Genomic DNA, 17,516 nt, shown 5'->3' with positions numbered 1-17,516 from the left:
ATAAAAAGCCAGAGGAGTAGCACTATGCCGACAGGAAATGAGAAATGGTAAGAATATTCTGGCTCAAAACAACATTTCAAGTTTGTCAACACTGACTGGCAAGTAACTGAGAAAGTTGGTGTACGTTCATGTTTACCTTTTGAGTATGAGACAAGGGACAGAAGGAAGATAACAGGACACAAAAGCTACCAATACAACATTAATTATGATGCAAAAATTAAAATCATATTTATACTGCATGTGCCCTTGTACTGCACAAGCAATCCTTTATACAAAGGGCACAAGTCGCAATACAAATGTACAAAATCATGATAAACAGTACTTGCATAAAAATAGAACAAATAAGCATGGAGTGATCACTCTTCTGTGTCATTTAGAGAGTATTCCTCTTTGTAATGCAATTATAATGAACACTGCCTGACAGATGTCCCTCTTTTTTAAATGGTATGCCTCAGTGATATTGTTGATCAATAGGTTGTCTTAGGTAAACAAAACAGATGAACAATCTAAATCTGGCGTGCATCACCAGTCGTGTATATGCATCGTCAAGCGGGACGAGCATGCTTGTCTCTTGAGTGAATAATGGTGCTCTCCTAGGCACATGCTGATGCACCGGCCAGTCTGCCCCATGTACAGGGTCGTCCATTCTTAGTACGAAGATGGTGCAGAGTGACCGCACTCTGCGGATCGCCAGTACGCACAGCATGGCTGTGCAACCAAGCTAAGTGGCGCAGGCGCACAGGGGCTTAGAGGTGGGACTTCTGTCCTGTGTCATCCGCTAAAGCACGGCATGCTCCCGTACTTTAGCAGATGACACAAAGCTCCACATCCCCCCTGTGCCCCTGCGCCACTTAGCTTCGATGCACCACTGCGCCATGCATGCAGGCACTCTGCGGGGCGTGGCCACGCTGAGCCGTGTTCGTGCTAAAAGTGGACGACCCTGTACATTTGACTAAATAAACACACGAACAGAGGCATAGACTGCACTACTAATGACGGACACAAGACATACTTAGTGGTAATTTATACAAATCTCCCTTCCCTGAATGTCTTTCTCAACATGCTTGTGGAATACTATGCACACATACTTCCAGCGAAAAAATTAAGTAGGCAAGTGTGCAGGACAGTCCACAAGTGAACTGAGAAAAGCGAGCAGGCAAGCGAGGTTCGCTTGGTTAAACATACCATCAAATTTGTCTAGTGTGTGTCTGGGGCAGTGTACTGCATTCCAATCGCGTGTGGCCAAATGTTAGACAGCTGACAGGCAAGGAACTAAATATCTACCAAAGAAATCCCCACGTTTCACTGAGAGAACCAGCATGCTTGTCTGACTTGGCCGTGCATTGCCGCGATAGGGCTTTAGGCCAAATTAAACTACTTCATCTGTTTCCACCTACGGTGAAAAACTGACAAGAGAAATTAGTGAGGCATACCACAAAATAAGACGTGTGAGCAAGCCTCCATTATGAATGCATGAAAAAAGGCGTCCTTTCTAGTTGACAAGGGATAGAAATTAGTCTGCGACTATTCACCTTTCTTTACGCAAATAGTGTTTATTGTGATTTTTTGCCTTTGTATTACAACTCGCATTTTCCTTCTGAAGGAACTTGTGCACAATATAAGCACACATTCAGTGTTATTATTTTTAATCCTTCCATCAAAATAGTCAGTCGTTATCACTGGTCATGTTGTGTGGTCTCCCTTCCCTCCTTGTGTAAATTTTGTCCTCATGAGTTAAATGAACTGACTGGCAAACTCAAAATGACACTACAAATTTCAGCTAGAGGATACGGCTGGTTCTCAGAAAATGCACATATACGGCGATAGGTGTCTGTCGGCATACTGTAGCAATAATGGGTGCAAGCTACCATTGACAGTGCTGCAAAACATCAGTTGTCACACGGCTGCAATGCTTAAGACACAACAGAAATGTAAGTGCGCAGCAAAAACAAGCGGGTTCATCAACCACAAATTTGACTTCAGCAGCCACAACATAGGCAGTTTCATGTAGCTAAAGCATTAGCTAATATGTGGAAAATACATGCACAATTAAGCACCCTTAGCTAGAGATACCTGCATGCCAACATAAAACCATGAGTTGCAGTGCATATGATGCTTGTTCTTGACACTAGTATTTTGTGAAAAATGCTTTTCTGATTACGTACAATGCTTTCAATTTATTTGCCCAGTAATCAAAGGCTTTTGACAGCATTACAATTTTGACTTGCTAGTTGAAAATATTCTCACTTGAATAGCACCAAGCAAAATAAATAGAAAACTGCCCACTGTGCTGGCCAAATACGTGGAAAGAGACCCAAAGTAATAGAATTATTTCTGGACAGCTGTAGACTTAGAGCTTGTTGGCTGATTATCACTATTAAAATTACACCACTGCCAAGCAGATGTTCTGTGTGGTGCTGCTGAAATCAAGTTCACTTGATGAGCAACATAGAAATAACCAGCAAATGCTTCAGCAATAGCCAGCAGGCAATCTTGCATGTGCAAAATTGCATGCTTATTTAATGATAGTGCATCAATAGAGTAAACTATGTACCAACTATGTGGTCTATGCTGTATAGACAGAAAGTCAAAAAGGATGCAACTAGACACAGACTCTGCCACAATGCCTACATGCATGAATGGGTATAGCTTAAAAAGAATATAAAACAGTAGAGAAAGAAAGCAAGCTTACTAGAAAACTCCTCACTGCTGTAGTACCTACAGCACAGTGGATACTGGCCTTCATGTACCATTTAAAGGAATTCAAGCTCGTGGCCATTGTTCTGGGAACATGAGAAATAATTGCGAAATTAAAGCAGAAGGTTGGGCTAGTTGGCACTGAAACAGCTCCTGTGACATAGTTACTCGCACAAACAAGGCTAAGGGTACAAAGGTCGGACAAGCCAAAGCAGTAGACTTCAACTGACAAGCTTTATTCAGAAGAAACATGCAAAGAGGCCACCGCATGCTCAATTAATGTGCAGACAGATGCGTAAACGAATGTGCCAGATAGGGGACAACTAAACGCACATAGAATCTTATAAGCATCGACAAGAAGCAATTACAAAAATTCACCAGGTTCTTCTAAAGACACAACATTTATTTATCAGCTAGTACCAGTGATGGAGTGCTTACGCATTTATCAGCAGCTTTTGAAATGCGAAACACCTCAGACATTTCCCTATCTAACTGCCTGGCGAACTGACTGAGCCCTTGTGTGTTATGGAAACACGGGGAGCATTTATGGGTACTTCAGCAGTGGTCAGCCAAGTGGCCAGCACCTGTGAAAGCATTTACAGCATTACGGTACTCCACAAGCCACTCATTCAGGACTGTTTGTTCAATATACCACTTTCCACAGGGAAGTGGAATGTAGTATACCACCACATTTCAGTTAACAAAGCGGGTGACATGCTCCCTTAGTGCATGTACCTTGACTCCCGGCACTGTTTACCAACCTGCACATTCTTGTGAGCGTGAGCGGTGCTGAAAAAACGCCTACACCACACTTGTTCGCCACCTTTCTTCTAGGCGGTGGGACACCCTGTGTGCGTATGGCATAGCTGCACGGCTACCACTGCAACATGCGTTACTGCACGTCCAGTGGGCGTACACAGGTAGTGCCAATGACTTTCTTGTTGTGCTGGCTTTGCTGTTAAAAACATTGTAGGTGTTTTTGAACAGTGTTCAGTAGGACTCAAGTTCACACCTGAGTTTCCAGAAGATGGTCGCCTGCAATCCTTCGATATTTGTATAATTTTAAATCATACTTCCCTTTCCTATATATACTCTCTTCGGAAAAAGAAGCCCTTGCTCGACTACCATTAGGCACACTCCATGTTAAAAGATGCATAGCTCCTAGCTGCCCGAGAGCTGTTCTGGTTAAATCTTGTGCACAAGGTTTCCGGCAGCGCTCAGCAACAAGCGAACGGGGGGGCGCTGCAAGCGCTTGATTTCGTCGGACGTGTGTTCCTGCAGCTCCGGTTTTTGAAGTGCTTTTTTCCCTTTGGAACTGTGAAATTCCGCCACCTCTGGCCGCTCCTCGTAGCCAGTCCACCTGTGGCAAGGAACCGAGCCATCGATGGCCCCCGGGATGCTCCCGGGGGCAAGACAGCGTCGCCTAAAGTGAGTCAGAGTGCTTTAGGCTTAGCCGCCTTATCGCGTGAACAGCGATCCCGCCAAGGCGCAATAACGCCGCGCAAGAAAGAGCAGCTGCGGCAGCAGTTAGCTGTGGAGATCATGGCGACTACTCCTGCTGCTTAGTCGGTTACCGCCACCAACGAAGAGTCGATGGAAGACGAGGTAGGTTACCCGCGAACACAGGCGTCTCTGAGCAACGCTGCATCACCGGGCGCATCTCCAGTGCTTGCCTCGTCAGTTGCTACTGTCCAGAAGCATCCGTGTCTGCTGAATCCAGACGCTCTCCCGGAACGCCCGTCTAACAGCCCCCCTGCATCGTACAAAGTTGCCATCCGTCCGAAGGAAGGCTACAACATAGAAGACATCCCTACGACGACCCTTAAAAAAACGCTCGCTTCTTTCGTCACCGCGACGGGCTTCTCAGGCTACACTTATCACCGGGCCTCCAACACGGTGTCGGTGTGGGCGCCGTCCTTAGAGAAAGTGTGTGCCCTGAGCACATTGACAGCAATCACCTTTCCCAGTGGACGCGTCTTGCCCGTTCAAGCATACCTGCTCTCTGGCACGGACATCTCTCGCTACGTGGTAACAGGGGTCGATCCCGATGAACCGCCGGAAACTCTACGTGATACTTTGACTTGTGACACTCATATATGCTGCTAGCCCGCTACCTAGGACGTAGTCGCACATGCCTGGTAACAGTTTCAGGACCCGCTACCCCACCCAAACGGTTTATCTACAATGGGTGCGTCCTTCGACCTCGTTCATACCGCCCAAGCATAGTATACTGTTACCAGTGCCTACAACAAGGCCACATGCGTGCATCGTGCCCTAACCCGGATCCGGTGCAGACAAATGAGCCAAACACCTCCCAAGCATTCCGATGTGGTCTATGCAAATCAAATGACCATTCAATAACGGATTCATTCAATAAAAATTGCAAACGGAACTATCCAAACTCAACTCTCGCCGCAACCGCCTTGTCACTGCGAACACTTCGTCGACAACACATAGGTCATCGGCGGCACAAACATCTCATAAATGTCATTCACCAGTGCCGGCGTCAGGTATTGCGTCTGTGCGTGAACCTGCGCCTAAACTCGCCTCCGACTCGGCATCGCTTCTGCGTTATGCTGTGCAACAGTTACAGGCCCTAACTGCCACTCTTGCGGAGCACTTATTATGATGGCTGCCAAAATGGCCTCCAACCCGCCTTCATATGTAATTCAATGGAACTGTCGGGGTCTCGCTAACAAGGTTGGCGAGCTCCGAGAACACATTCGCTTGGGCTCACTTCGAGCTTGGGCGTTCCTCCTGCAGGAGCAAAACACTCTTCCTCGAATCTCGGGGTTTACTAGCTACGCAACACCTTCCATCCCAGATCACCGTGCATGTCTGTCAGGTGATAAACCAGGCAAAGCAGCTATATATGTTCGTACCTCCCTCGTTCAGACAGCTATACCTTTGGTGACATAGTGCACTGCGTGGCAAGAGGTCGTGGCTGTAAAGGTGCAACTCTCTCAGTGTGCTGTTGTGCTTGTGTCGCGTTATGTGCGTCCTCACTCGGACAGGCGCCCCGCCTTCGTCTAGGGTGAATCACCTGGCTTTGTCGGCATCATCCTGGCTGTCCTATTCTCATCGTCGGTGATTTCAACACTCTTCACCGTGAGTGGGGGTACTATGTGTCTAGTGAACGTGGACGTCTCATCCTTGATACTCTCAACCAGAACAACTTTAATCTGATTGAGACGTTGCACCCACTCACGAATGCCACCGTATTCACCGGACCTGGCCTGGTGGTTGGGCCATCAGACAGTTACCTGGCATCGGGAACCGGACTGCTGGGGGAGTGATCCCCATCCCATTCGTCTCAGCTTAGCCCCTCAGAAAACCGACCGCCTCTGTCGCCAATGTAGGGTGATCGAAAGGGACACGTTTCGTGCTTCGTTATCAAGGGACGCTCTTGTCCCTCTATGCGACCCCATCCCAATGTTACAATCGGCGGTCAAAACAGCCACTTTAACGTCATGGGTCGAGGAATCTCGTCCGGCGCCAGATCTTCGACTCCTACAGCTTTGGGCACAGCGTCGCGAAGCAGAGGTTCATGCCAGCCGACACCCAGATTCTGAGGAGGCTCAACTATGCCACCGTCAGCTGACAGCTGCAGCTAGACGCCACGAATGCCACCTCTCACGTCAACGCTGGTTGGCCTGGTGTTCTTCGCTAGGTCCAACCACCAGTGCCGCCTCAATTTGGAGAACGTTCCGAGCAATGGAAGTTGGTGGACGCTCTCCAGACCCGGGTTCCAGCGCGTGCCTCGCGTCTGGCAAAACCGCAGACGCCTTTGCATTTGACATAGCGCAGGCATTATTTCCCGGTTATGATACGCAGCCACCTGTGGTCTCCGCCCCATTTACGCTTCCGCCGAGTGCAGGGGCACTCCCATCAGCTTACGCTATCGCTGGGATGCAGTCTCCGTTCACGGTGGCTGAATTTCTCGCTGCAATAGACCAAGCTAAATTGAAGACTGCCCCAGATCCTGACGGCGTGACCTATGAGGCGTTTAAAAACCTAGAAGGAGCCACGTTGAAAGATGTTCTTAGCTCGTTAAACGGTGCATGGCTGTCAGGAGAAGTATCGGAGCACTGGCTGCAAGCAGCTATAATCGCCATCCCAAAGCCCGGCAAACCTCACGACAACATATCAAATCTTCAACCAATTTCTCTTATGTGTACATTATGGAAATTGTTGGAACGCATGGTGGCTAACCGTCTCCAGTGGTGGCTCGACGTACATCACTGGTATCATCCGTCGCAAGTTGGCTTCTGCCCCCACCTTGGTGCAGAAGACGGCCTAGGTCACTTGTCCTCTATGGTTTTGATTGGTGGCCGATCGACCCGAGTGAGGTCCGTGCTCGGCATGGATGTGCACAAAGCATACGACCACGTCAGCCACGCTGCCGTCGTTGAAGTGCTACGGTGGATTCACTTACCCACCTACATATGCAAGTTTATTCACACCTTTCTTACATCTCGTGAATTTGCCATACGCATCAACAAGGAGAATGTGGGATCCTTTCGGCCACATCGCAGTGTACCGCAAGGGTCAGTGCTGGCCCCCATACTTTTCAACATTAGCCTCCTACCCTTGGCATGGTGATTGGGCGACATTGCTGACCTGCACGCACTCATTTATGCGGATGACATCACAGTCTGTACCGTCCACCCGTCTCTCCAAATTCAAGCCACAAGGTTGCAGCTCGCTCTTACAATTACAGATCAATGGTGTTCTTTTCAAGGACTCACGTTGTCGCCTCAAAAGACGGCTCTGCTTCCGGTTGCGAATGCGCGCGGCCACCGTGCGTTTAACACCACCCCTATCGTCCTTCTCTTGCACGGAAACAGAATTGCAACCATCAACTCACTCCGAGTCCTCGGCCTGGACCTGTACGATTCCGGCTCCGCCGGCCCCTGGATTCGCACAGCACGTCAGAAGACATCTCAAATGCTGCACCTCATACGTAGGGTTTCTCAAAAGTCAGGTGGTGTCACAACCACCATTGCCCGCCTCCTCATACGTACTGAGCTACAACCAAGATTTATATACCAAGCCCAGTTTCACCACATGACACGAGCAGAGTGGGACCGCTTGGAATCTATCAATCGAGCATCAATGTGGGTTATTATGGGCCTCCCACAAATTACGCCCATTCACGCACTCCAGGCTGAAGCGCAATTAAATACGCTAGACGAACTAGTCCACCAGCGTCGCCAAGCTCGTTCCACAAAGTGCCATAACATCCCTAAAGCTGCAGCTCTTGAGAAGTATATGGCAGACGGTTCAGTGATGCCCTGCGATTCCTGCTTGCCACGACCACCATGGCTTTATCAGCAAGTTACGGACAATCGGCCTCTGACTCGCATATATACATGATCCATTGGCCACCTTAGAGAGTCGAGTATAATAGCAAATAGCTCATCAGCTACAAGTGCAAGCTCTTCGTGCAGACATGTAGCGTATGTCGACGCTAGTGTGAGTGATGATCTCGTCACCACGGCTATCGCTTGTCCAGAAGTATTGTCAGAAATCGCAACCTGCTCGCATGCTTGCTCCCCTGCCTGGCCGTCGACACAGGCGGAGCTCTTGGCAATCCGAGACGCAATATCCATCCTCTGTTTGCTGCTTCCGCCGTCTAGTAGACACATTGAAATCTTCACCGATTCCTCAGCTGCCATCCGTTGTCTGCGGCGTGTTCTGAATTCCGACGTTTTGGCACAGGAGATTCAGGACACAGTGTAGAAATTATCCGTTACAGTACGTGTACAATGGATACGCCGCAATGCGCATCCCACACAAGCCTTAGTGGATGCAGCGAGCCATAACAAACCTTTGCGCCCACTTCAACTGGCCCCCACCTCTCCAGAGACAAGGCTCCTTGCAGAAAAAGACCACCTTCGGCGCGCCACGCGAGCACTTCTTCCACCGTGTGGCACCGACCTCCCTGGCGGCCTAGCGCGCTGGGAAGAGGTCTTGTTACGAAGGTTACGCCTCCGTGTCGCCCTCACCCCTGCGATAACCTGGTCGTGGTCGGCACAGTACCGTGCCTCCATCATCGATTCCTGCCCCTTCTGTCCCGCTCCCGTCTGCGAGGTGGGCACTGGGCACCTCCTCTGGACTTGCCCTTCTCTACATGCCCTCCGCCAGAAACACCTGCTTCGATGTGGACCACCCCCAGGTCGGCCGCCAGATGTAGAAAGTTGGATCTTGGGGCCCCACCACCGGACATTACTGGACTTCCTCCGCGAATGCAGAGTGTATCTACATGTTTAAATATTTCTTTATGCCAGAAGGCACGCTGTCGCAGTAAAAAAAAAAAAAACAAGCGAGCTATTAATGTAGGGCGGGGTATCTCGATAACACCTTGGTGTCAGTTACTGGGAGCCTCATTAAAGAGGTAAAAACTGATCCGGCAGCTGCTCGGTGCAATAACGCACATCCCGCAAAGTGCAGTGTAGGTGTTTTCTTCAGCGCCATTAAAGGTTGCAAGAATGTGCATGTTGTAAGCAATGCCGGCACAGGGTACATGCACTAAGGAGCATGTCACTCACTTTGTTAACTGCAATGTGGGGGTGGTATACAAGATTTCACTTCCCTGTAGAAAGCGCTGTATTGGACAAACAGGCAGGTGCCTGAATGAGAGGCTTAGGGAGCACCGGAACGCTGTAAATGCTCTAGCAGGCGCTGCCCATTTGGCTGACCCCTGCCGAAGATGTGCTCGTAAATGCTACCTGTGTTTTCAAAAGAAGCAAGTGCCCAAATGGTTTGCCAGGCAGTTAGATAAGGAAATATTTGGTGTTTGGCATTTCAAAAGCTGCTCATGAATGTGTAAGCACTCCTTCACTGGAATTCACTGATAAAAGAGTGTTTGTTGTACCTTGAGAAGAACCTGGTGAATGCTTTGTAATGGCTTGTTGTGGGCAGTATTGGCTTCGTTGCACATTTCGTTTTCTCCCATGTGGCACATTCATTTATGCATCTGTCTGCAGATATTTTTGAGCATATGGTGGCCTCTTTGCGTGTTTTTCTGAATAAAGCTTGTAAGTAGAAGTCTAGGGCGCTGTCTTGTCCCACCTTTTTTCAATTAGTCTTGTTCGTGCAAGTAACCTTCACAATAATTGTAAATATCAATGTTAAACAATGGTAAGCGTGCTGCATGCTTAGAGCTGTGACATATTTGGCCTATTACACTTTGAATCCTTAAATGTGCAGAAACTGCACAAGCGTGTAGCATAAACGAAAAAAAAAAAGTGGATATAAAAGGTACAACATAGGAAAGTTTCAAATCAATAAAACAAAATAACAAGAGGTAGATATAATGTGTACTAAGCAAAATAAAATGTAACGCGCAGTTCAAGTGACTGATGCAAGAAAAAATAAACCTCAGGACATGTTAGGTCTACTTTTAAAGTGAACAAGGTAATGTGTACATAATGTCTACAAACACAAATAAGCAGCAAGTAGAATAAAGTTCAACAAATATCTAGCCTATTTAGTAAGCAGTGCTGAGTAATATGTCCATAAACTTATCAACGAATGATACCGAGATCCTACTTTTGCAAACACATACACTTCAGTCATACCTGACCAGACCATCCGATTACACACCGTGCTGCTACAGCCATAGCTCCTCCCTGACGTGGACACTGTTTTAGGTCACGGCCTCGCCACTGCATGACAAGTTCTGTGTTATCTTATAGCAGCGGCACCTTAAAGAAATCACATTGTGAACACATGCAAGGAGCACCTAAAAAGTCACGAAAACAATGTTTGCACCACTGCAGGGTGGGAACAGAGCACAAGGTCGAAGTCACTGATGAATATCGTGATAATAGGGACCCTTTCATGACAGTAAAATTAAGACATGCAGCTAATCACATTACAAACAAATGTTTGTTTACGTAACAATTCATTTTTTTCCATCACTTAGTTAAAGCAACTTTCCCTTGTCATGTCTAGTTATGTCAACACACCTTGTCTAAAAACATAAGCTGTAGTAGTAGCAAGCCGTGATTGCTTACATGTTGTAGCCTAAACCATGAGAGAGATTTTGTGCGCGACGGCGACGAGTGACAGCTTTAAGTATGTAAAAAGCAGCATAAAATGTTTCTGAAAGTCTTGCAGCAGGTTCTTATCCTTGCATGTATAAAAATTCAATCGTTTGCTCGTTCCCTGCGACAATCAGAAGTTCTTGAGTTATGTACAGTCTCGTCCACTCTTAGGGTGAACACGGCTCACCGTGGCCGCGCTCCGCGGGGCGCCAGTGCGTCCGGCGCGGCGGCGCATCGAAGCGAAGCGGCGCACACGGATCCAGGGGAGGTGCTTCGCGTCGTCTGCTACAGTGCTGGAGCGCGCCACATCTTGCTTTGCTGTACACTTCGCTATACCCAGGTGACTGAGTGCCCGAGGCGGCATTGCAGGAAGGCGCACTTCACTAACTGGGGCATTTTCCAGCTGGTTCTGTCTACAGCTTGTGAACAGCCTGCTTAATCAATATACATAAACAGAAACAAGCATCTCACCACATAAATCACTTAGCATGTTTTTTATAAGTGATGAGGGTGAAAATACAGTCATTTTTTTCGCGTTGTTAATTAGGCTGGGGCCTAGAGGTGACGATTGATAGTCGTGTCAGGGACGTCACCCAGCCTGAGGCTGCTCTTATGTTGAATTCCAATGGCAGATACAGATCAAGTTTTTCTGCTCTGTATGGAGCAATCTTATTCCAATGGCAGAATGGGAGCGTGAGCTGTGTGTTCCAATGGCAGATTGGGACCGGCCGCTGATCCCGGATTGCTCCGTGGAGCAAAAATATTCGCTCCGCCGAAATCAGCAGATTTGACCGGAAGTCCTCGTGACGTATTTCCTTCACCCGACTCTGTTTCCTGTCGCGGACAGCTATAGACATGGGGAAACGTGGACGCTGCTTCGCGCCGTGCGATTTTTGTTCGCGCTGCTAGACAGCTCCGACTCAGACAGTACGAGTATGATTCTTCTGACACGGACAGTGAAACTGGGCGGGGGGTTGCACTTCCAAGCGCTTGTTCCTCTGTCTAATCTAGCGCCCTCTCACTTGATTATTCTGTACTAAGTGCCCCCGCGGTAGTGCACGCATTCTCTTCGCATATATTGTGCAAGCAGATGAGAGCGATCTCAGTCGGAGTGACGCGCTCCGTTCGTGATCCGGCAGGGCGCTCGCGATCTACCATTGGAATTCAACATTAATTTCTCGAACGGTGTAGGTCAGGTTTGCAGCAGCCGCCGCAACAATGGTCACTCTTTGCCAGGCTTTACGGGGAGCATCCGCAATTCTTCCATCCTTCTTGTAAGCCCGGATGATTCTATTTACAGTTTTCAGTGGCCTTTTTGTCATTTCCGATATAACGCGTTGAGAATAGTTTTGTAGTCACCTACAATGCGTCGTCTTTCTTTTTCCAGTACCGGCGACATGGCTAGTTTCCAAAGCACACCGGGGAAATTAAATTATCCTGCACTTTTACAGCGTTTTTATCGCCGAAGTGCCATGGCAACCAGCAACCAAACAAAATGCAATTCATCATGCAAGTCGACGGAAATGCGTTTATTGGAGACACCTCTGATGTCTTTCGATTTGGCGAGTCATCCCAGAATCTGTAACTCCTAGTGGCCAGTCACCCAGTTGAGTAGTTAGGATGGGGTGGGGATGGGGATTAAGGTAGGATGGGGTAGCATGACCTACGCAAAAAAAAGGGGGGGGGGGCTCAGCGGTTGATCGGGCTGACGCCCATGGTCAGTTAAAAAGTAGACTGGCCTTAACACAGCAATCTGGCTTGGGCCGGGCTTAGCGTTTACAAACGGCGAGTCCGTTTGCCGACCACCGACATGCTGTGGGCAGACGACACCATGCCGGCCTCATGACCGTCGGTTTAAATGTCATGGCCGCCTTCGTCCAACACACGGACCGGCCACTTCCCCACGACGGCAACAGCATCGCTTGTCCGCAGCAAAGGTTCCTGTGCCGTATTCATATTTGGGTTTTACCCACTCAGCCCAACCCACCCCCGCCTAACCCCCCAAAAACAAAGAAATAAATTCCTCCTAATCTCCAAATTTATCCGATGCCCTCCTCTATGGCGTAACTCCATGTGTCGCTTCGGGACGTATACCACACAATTAGCAAATTATTATATGCTAGTGAGAATATGCATATGGCCCATTCTGAGGAAGTACTGAAATGAAATAGAAGCGAATAACGACTTAATTACCCGGCAAGACGTAATTTAAAATAGAAAACAAACATGTAGATTATAGATTTTCCGCTTTAATTACCTATTCGAAACGGACGGAAACAGCATTCGTATGTGGCGTGCATTGATTCCGAGGAGAAAAAAACAAAACAACAACAAAAAAAAAACGTCGGCGCCATATGTTTTACTTTACCTAATAAATGTAATCAAATAATTGACCGACGATTCCTCAAAATGAGAATGCGACATCTCGCATCAGGTAGCCGTCAGAGGATCGGCACCGCTTCAGAGATTTAACACAAGTTGTGAAAGCAAAAATTTAGGTTTTTTTTAATAGGATGCAGAAAGATGAAAAGGGGGAGTAAAATCGCCGCCAAATCAGTTGCTATGCCGGGGAGAGCACTTTCCTACATCGCGTAAAGCGCTCCATGCTCTCCTACCAGCGACATTAACGCGTCAATAAGAGATTGCGAAGCAGCGGATATCACTTCTTAGTTGTCGAAGTAATAGTATTGCCCTCCTTAATGGTAAAATCCATGGCAAACATGATGATGCGTGATTGAACAATCGCTCTCTAACTTTCTGCGAAATTTATAGCGGGTTTCGGTCATTTTCGTAAGTCAATTAAGCACATTCGTTCTAGCATCAAGACATGCGCGAAACGGTGCGCTAGGCTCATCACATGATGACTCCAACCAAGAGCACGCCTAATAGGTTTCTCGGTATGCACTACACCAAGTGCTCTGAGGGTAAAATAAGAGGGCCCCAGCCTAATAAAGAGCGCGAAAAAAATGACTATTTTTACCCTCATCAGATACGAAAAACATGCTAAGTGACTTATGTGGTGAGAAGCTTGCTTCGGTTTATGTATATTGATTAAGCAGGCTGTTCACAAGCTGTAGACGGAACCAGCTGGAAAATGCTAAGTTAGTGAAGTGCGCCTTCCTGCAATGCCGCCTCGGGCACACAGTCACCTGGGTCTAGCGAAGTGTACAGGAAAGCAAGAGGCGGCGCGCTCCAGCGCTGTAGCAGACGACGCGAAGCACCTTCCATGGGTCCGTGTGCGCCTGCGCCGGACGCACTGGCGCCCCGCGGAGCGCGGCCACGGTGAGCCGTGTTCACCCTAAGTGGACGAGCCTGTACATCCAGTTCCGGCTTCGCGCTATTGGCTAGTCGCTCATAGCACTTCCGGGCGACGAATTCTAGATTTGCAGAACCGAGCGATCTGTTCACGCGACGTCCCGATCCGTCGCTCGTCGCGGGTCGTCGTGCGAACAGATCGCTCGTTCTTGTCGCCTGGTTCTGGAAATCTAGAATTCGTCGCTGGTCGCCCAGAAGTGCTATGAGCGACTAGACAATAGCGCGAAGCCGGAACTGAATGTACTACATCAGTTGAGTACTACCGCTTTTTGCACGGAACGAGCAAACGACTATTTTGGTACGTGCAAGGTTAAGAACCTGCTACAAGACTATAAAGAAATGTTTTACGCTGCTCCTTTGAGTAAGACACAACAACTTAAATTTATAAAGCACACGTTTGACCACTTTTGGCGCGTATTTGCTGCCCTCATACCGGCAACACCGGGGTGATGGCTCCCAATGCCGTCGCTCGTATGGTGTACGACTTGCAGGGAACGAGCGAGCGCGACAGCCATCTACATCTCGTCGCGCGCGTCTAAACCCCATTGACGCGATTTTGTGCGCGACAGCGACGAGCGACGGGTTCGCGCGACGGATCGGGCCGTCGCTTGAACAGATCGCTCGGTCTTGTCGCGCGATCGCTCGGTTTTGCAAATCTAGAATTCGTCGCTCGTCGCCCGGAAGTGCTATGAGCGACTAGCCAATAGCGCAAAGCCGGAACTGGATGTACATAACTTCAGTACTTCTGATTGTCGCACGGAACGAGCAAACGATTGAATTTTTATACGTGCAAGGATAAGAACCTACTGCAAGACTTTCAGAAATATTTTATGCTGCTTTTTACAGTAAAATACATCAACTTAAGTTAATAAAGCACGCGTCACGCTAGTTTCGGCGCCTATATTGCTGCCCTCATACCGGCAACGCTGGGGAGACGTCGCTCGAAGTCGTCGCTCGCATGGGGTGCAACTTGTAGGCGACGAGCGAACGCGACAGCCATCTCCATCGCGTCGCTTGTCGCTGTCGCGTGCAAGATCGCTTGCATGGGGTTTTTATACTTAACGCGACAGCGACGAGCGACGGGTTCGCGCGACGGATCGGGCCGTCGCTTACAGATCGCTCGGTCTTGTCGCGCGATCGCTCGGTTTTGCAAATCTAGAATTCGTCGCTCGTCGCCCGGAAGTGCTATGAGCGACTAGCCAATAGCGCGAAGCCGGAACTGGATGTACAGTCGCGGTCAAAAATACGCGGCCCACGGCTCCAGTCGGCGGAGCGGCCGCGAGCCGCACCGCGGCGCTCGCGTCGGCGCTGCGAGAGTTTGCGCTCTGACGACAGGTATCTCTCTCGCTCTCGGGCGGATACGTAACACGGTTGATAAAGTTCAAGTGCATCGTTCAGCTGTTTCGAGATAGCGAGGGAGATACCTGTCGTCAGAGCGCAAACTCTCGCAGCGCCGACGCGAGCGCCGCGGTGCGGCTCGCGGCCGCTCCGCCGACTGGAGCCGTGGGCCGCGTATTTTTGACCGCGACTGTACATAACTCCAGTACTTCCGATTGTCGCACGGAACGAGCAAACGATTGAATTTTTATACGTGCAAGGATAAGAACCTACTGCAAGACTTTCAGAAATATTTGATGCTGCTTTTTACAGTAAAATACATCAACTTAAGTTAATAAAGCACGCGTCACGCTAGTTTCGGCGCCTATATTGCTGCCCTCATACCGGCAACACTGGGGAGACGTCGTCGGAGTCGTCGCTCGCATGGGGTGCAACTTGTAGGCGACGAGCGAACGCGACAGCTATCTCCATCGCGTCGCTTGTCGCTGTCGCGTACAAGATCGCTTGCATGGTGTTTATACTTTTTCCCTATTAAGTATAAACCCCATGCAAGCGATCTTGCACGCGACAGCGACAAGCGACGCGATGGAGATGGCTGTCGCGTTCGCTCGTCGCCTACAAGTTGCACCCCATGCGAGCGACGACTTCGAGCGACGTCTCCCCAGCGTTGCCGGTATGAGGGCAGCAATATAGGCGCCGAAACTAGCGTGACGCGTGCTTTATTAACTTAAGTTGATGTATTTTACTGTAAAAAGCAGCATAAAATATTTCTGAAAGTCTTGCAGTAGGTTCTTATCCTTGCACGTATAAAAATTCAATCGTTTGCTCGTTCCGTGCGACAATCAGAAGTACTGAAGTTATGTACATCCAGTTCCGGCTTTGCGCTATTGGCTAGTCGCTCATAGCACTTCCGGGCGACGAGCGACGAATTCTAGATTTGCAAAACCGAGCGATCGCGCGACAAGACCGAGCGATCTGTTCAAGCGACGGCCCGATCCGTCGCGCGAACCCGTCGCTCGTCGCTGTCGCGCACAAAATCGCGTCAATGGGGTTTAGCCTTAACGCAAACCAACAACCGCGTAAACAGATTATTTACAACCTCGAAGCACACGTAAGAGAGGAAACGTCATTGTGAATAGGTGAAGAGGCGGATGAGTAAATATTATCCAACTTCAGTAGAAAAGCGGCAGCTCGCGCAAATGTGGGCTGTTGCCGAACCTAATCCCTCTCACCGGAAGGAAACGCTCATCAAGATTTTCAATTTACCATTAAGCCAATAAGCTTGAGCAACCAAATTATGTCAACCAGCGCTCAGCACGCATCAGCACAGTCAACGTTGTCGTGGGAGTTCTACTTACCTACGGTCGCAGGGCAGGCACTCTATGCACACACGAGAAGCACGCACATCATGCGTGTAGTTAGCGAGCGTGAGTACTCACCTTTTAAATGGTACGATGCGGTCGAAAAGCGCCCTCCAAGTTGCCGGAGCTGCAAAGTTATTCCCGCATACATGCCGTTGCGTAGTGGACGACCTACGGAACGCTAATAATACGCATTATTTTTTTGCGACGTCCACTAAACTTTCCACAACAGCCAGGGACAAAGGGAGCGCACTTCATGGCACGAAAATCGTTGGTCCACATTTGCCTGGCGCGCCACGCATACCACGAGTTTGCAGCGAGATACAGGCTATCTACTGGCAGTTTTGTGCACGCGAACTAAGTCACAGTTCATTACAGCAAACGCAAAAACACGGAACAATCAAGCACATCGTAGCAACTTCTACGACCGACAGTTCACGTAGTAGAGTACACTTAGGTGTTCTGTGGTACACTCTACAAGTTCACGTAAACAAGGGAACAAGATTGGTGGATGAATACTATGAGCAACCTCTTTGAAACTGGGCGGTGGGTGGCGCTACCTGTGGAATCGGGAGGTGGCTGTTGGCTTTGCGATGTCTAAAATAATAACCAGCACACACTCACTTTATACCTTGTTGCGCCCAACTACATATAGATGTTGCAATACAAAAACAGCCGTCGTACAGTTCATATTATCCGCTATATTTTAGCGCAGAAAGAAATTTTATGACGTATTTTTGATTTCCAGCACCTT

At 48.8% G+C, this 17,516-nt stretch overlaps 1 long non-coding RNA gene across 2 annotated transcripts in view; it reads right to left on the bottom strand.

The window, feature by feature from the left end:
* The window catches only part of LOC135908886 (uncharacterized), a 44,720-nt gene extending 27,498 nt beyond the window's left edge, over nt 1-17,222 (bottom strand). The window contains exons 1-3 of one of the 2 annotated variants that reach the window (XR_010566479.1): nt 16,841-17,222; nt 10,281-10,367; nt 2,693-2,783 (exon numbers count right to left, since the gene is read on the bottom strand). This is a non-coding gene — a long non-coding RNA (uncharacterized lncRNA). The remainder of the gene's footprint in view (nt 1-2,692; nt 2,784-10,280; nt 10,368-16,840) is intronic. The other variant, XR_010566478.1, reaches the window with a different exon arrangement.
* Between the last annotated feature and the right edge of the window lie 294 nt (nt 17,223-17,516).

The sequence above is a fragment of the Dermacentor albipictus genome, unplaced genomic scaffold, assembly GCF_038994185.2.
Source record: "Dermacentor albipictus isolate Rhodes 1998 colony unplaced genomic scaffold, USDA_Dalb.pri_finalv2 scaffold_14, whole genome shotgun sequence".
NCBI lineage: Eukaryota > Metazoa > Arthropoda > Arachnida > Ixodida > Ixodidae > Dermacentor > Dermacentor albipictus.
This window is presented reverse-complemented; position numbering and strand designations above follow the sequence as displayed.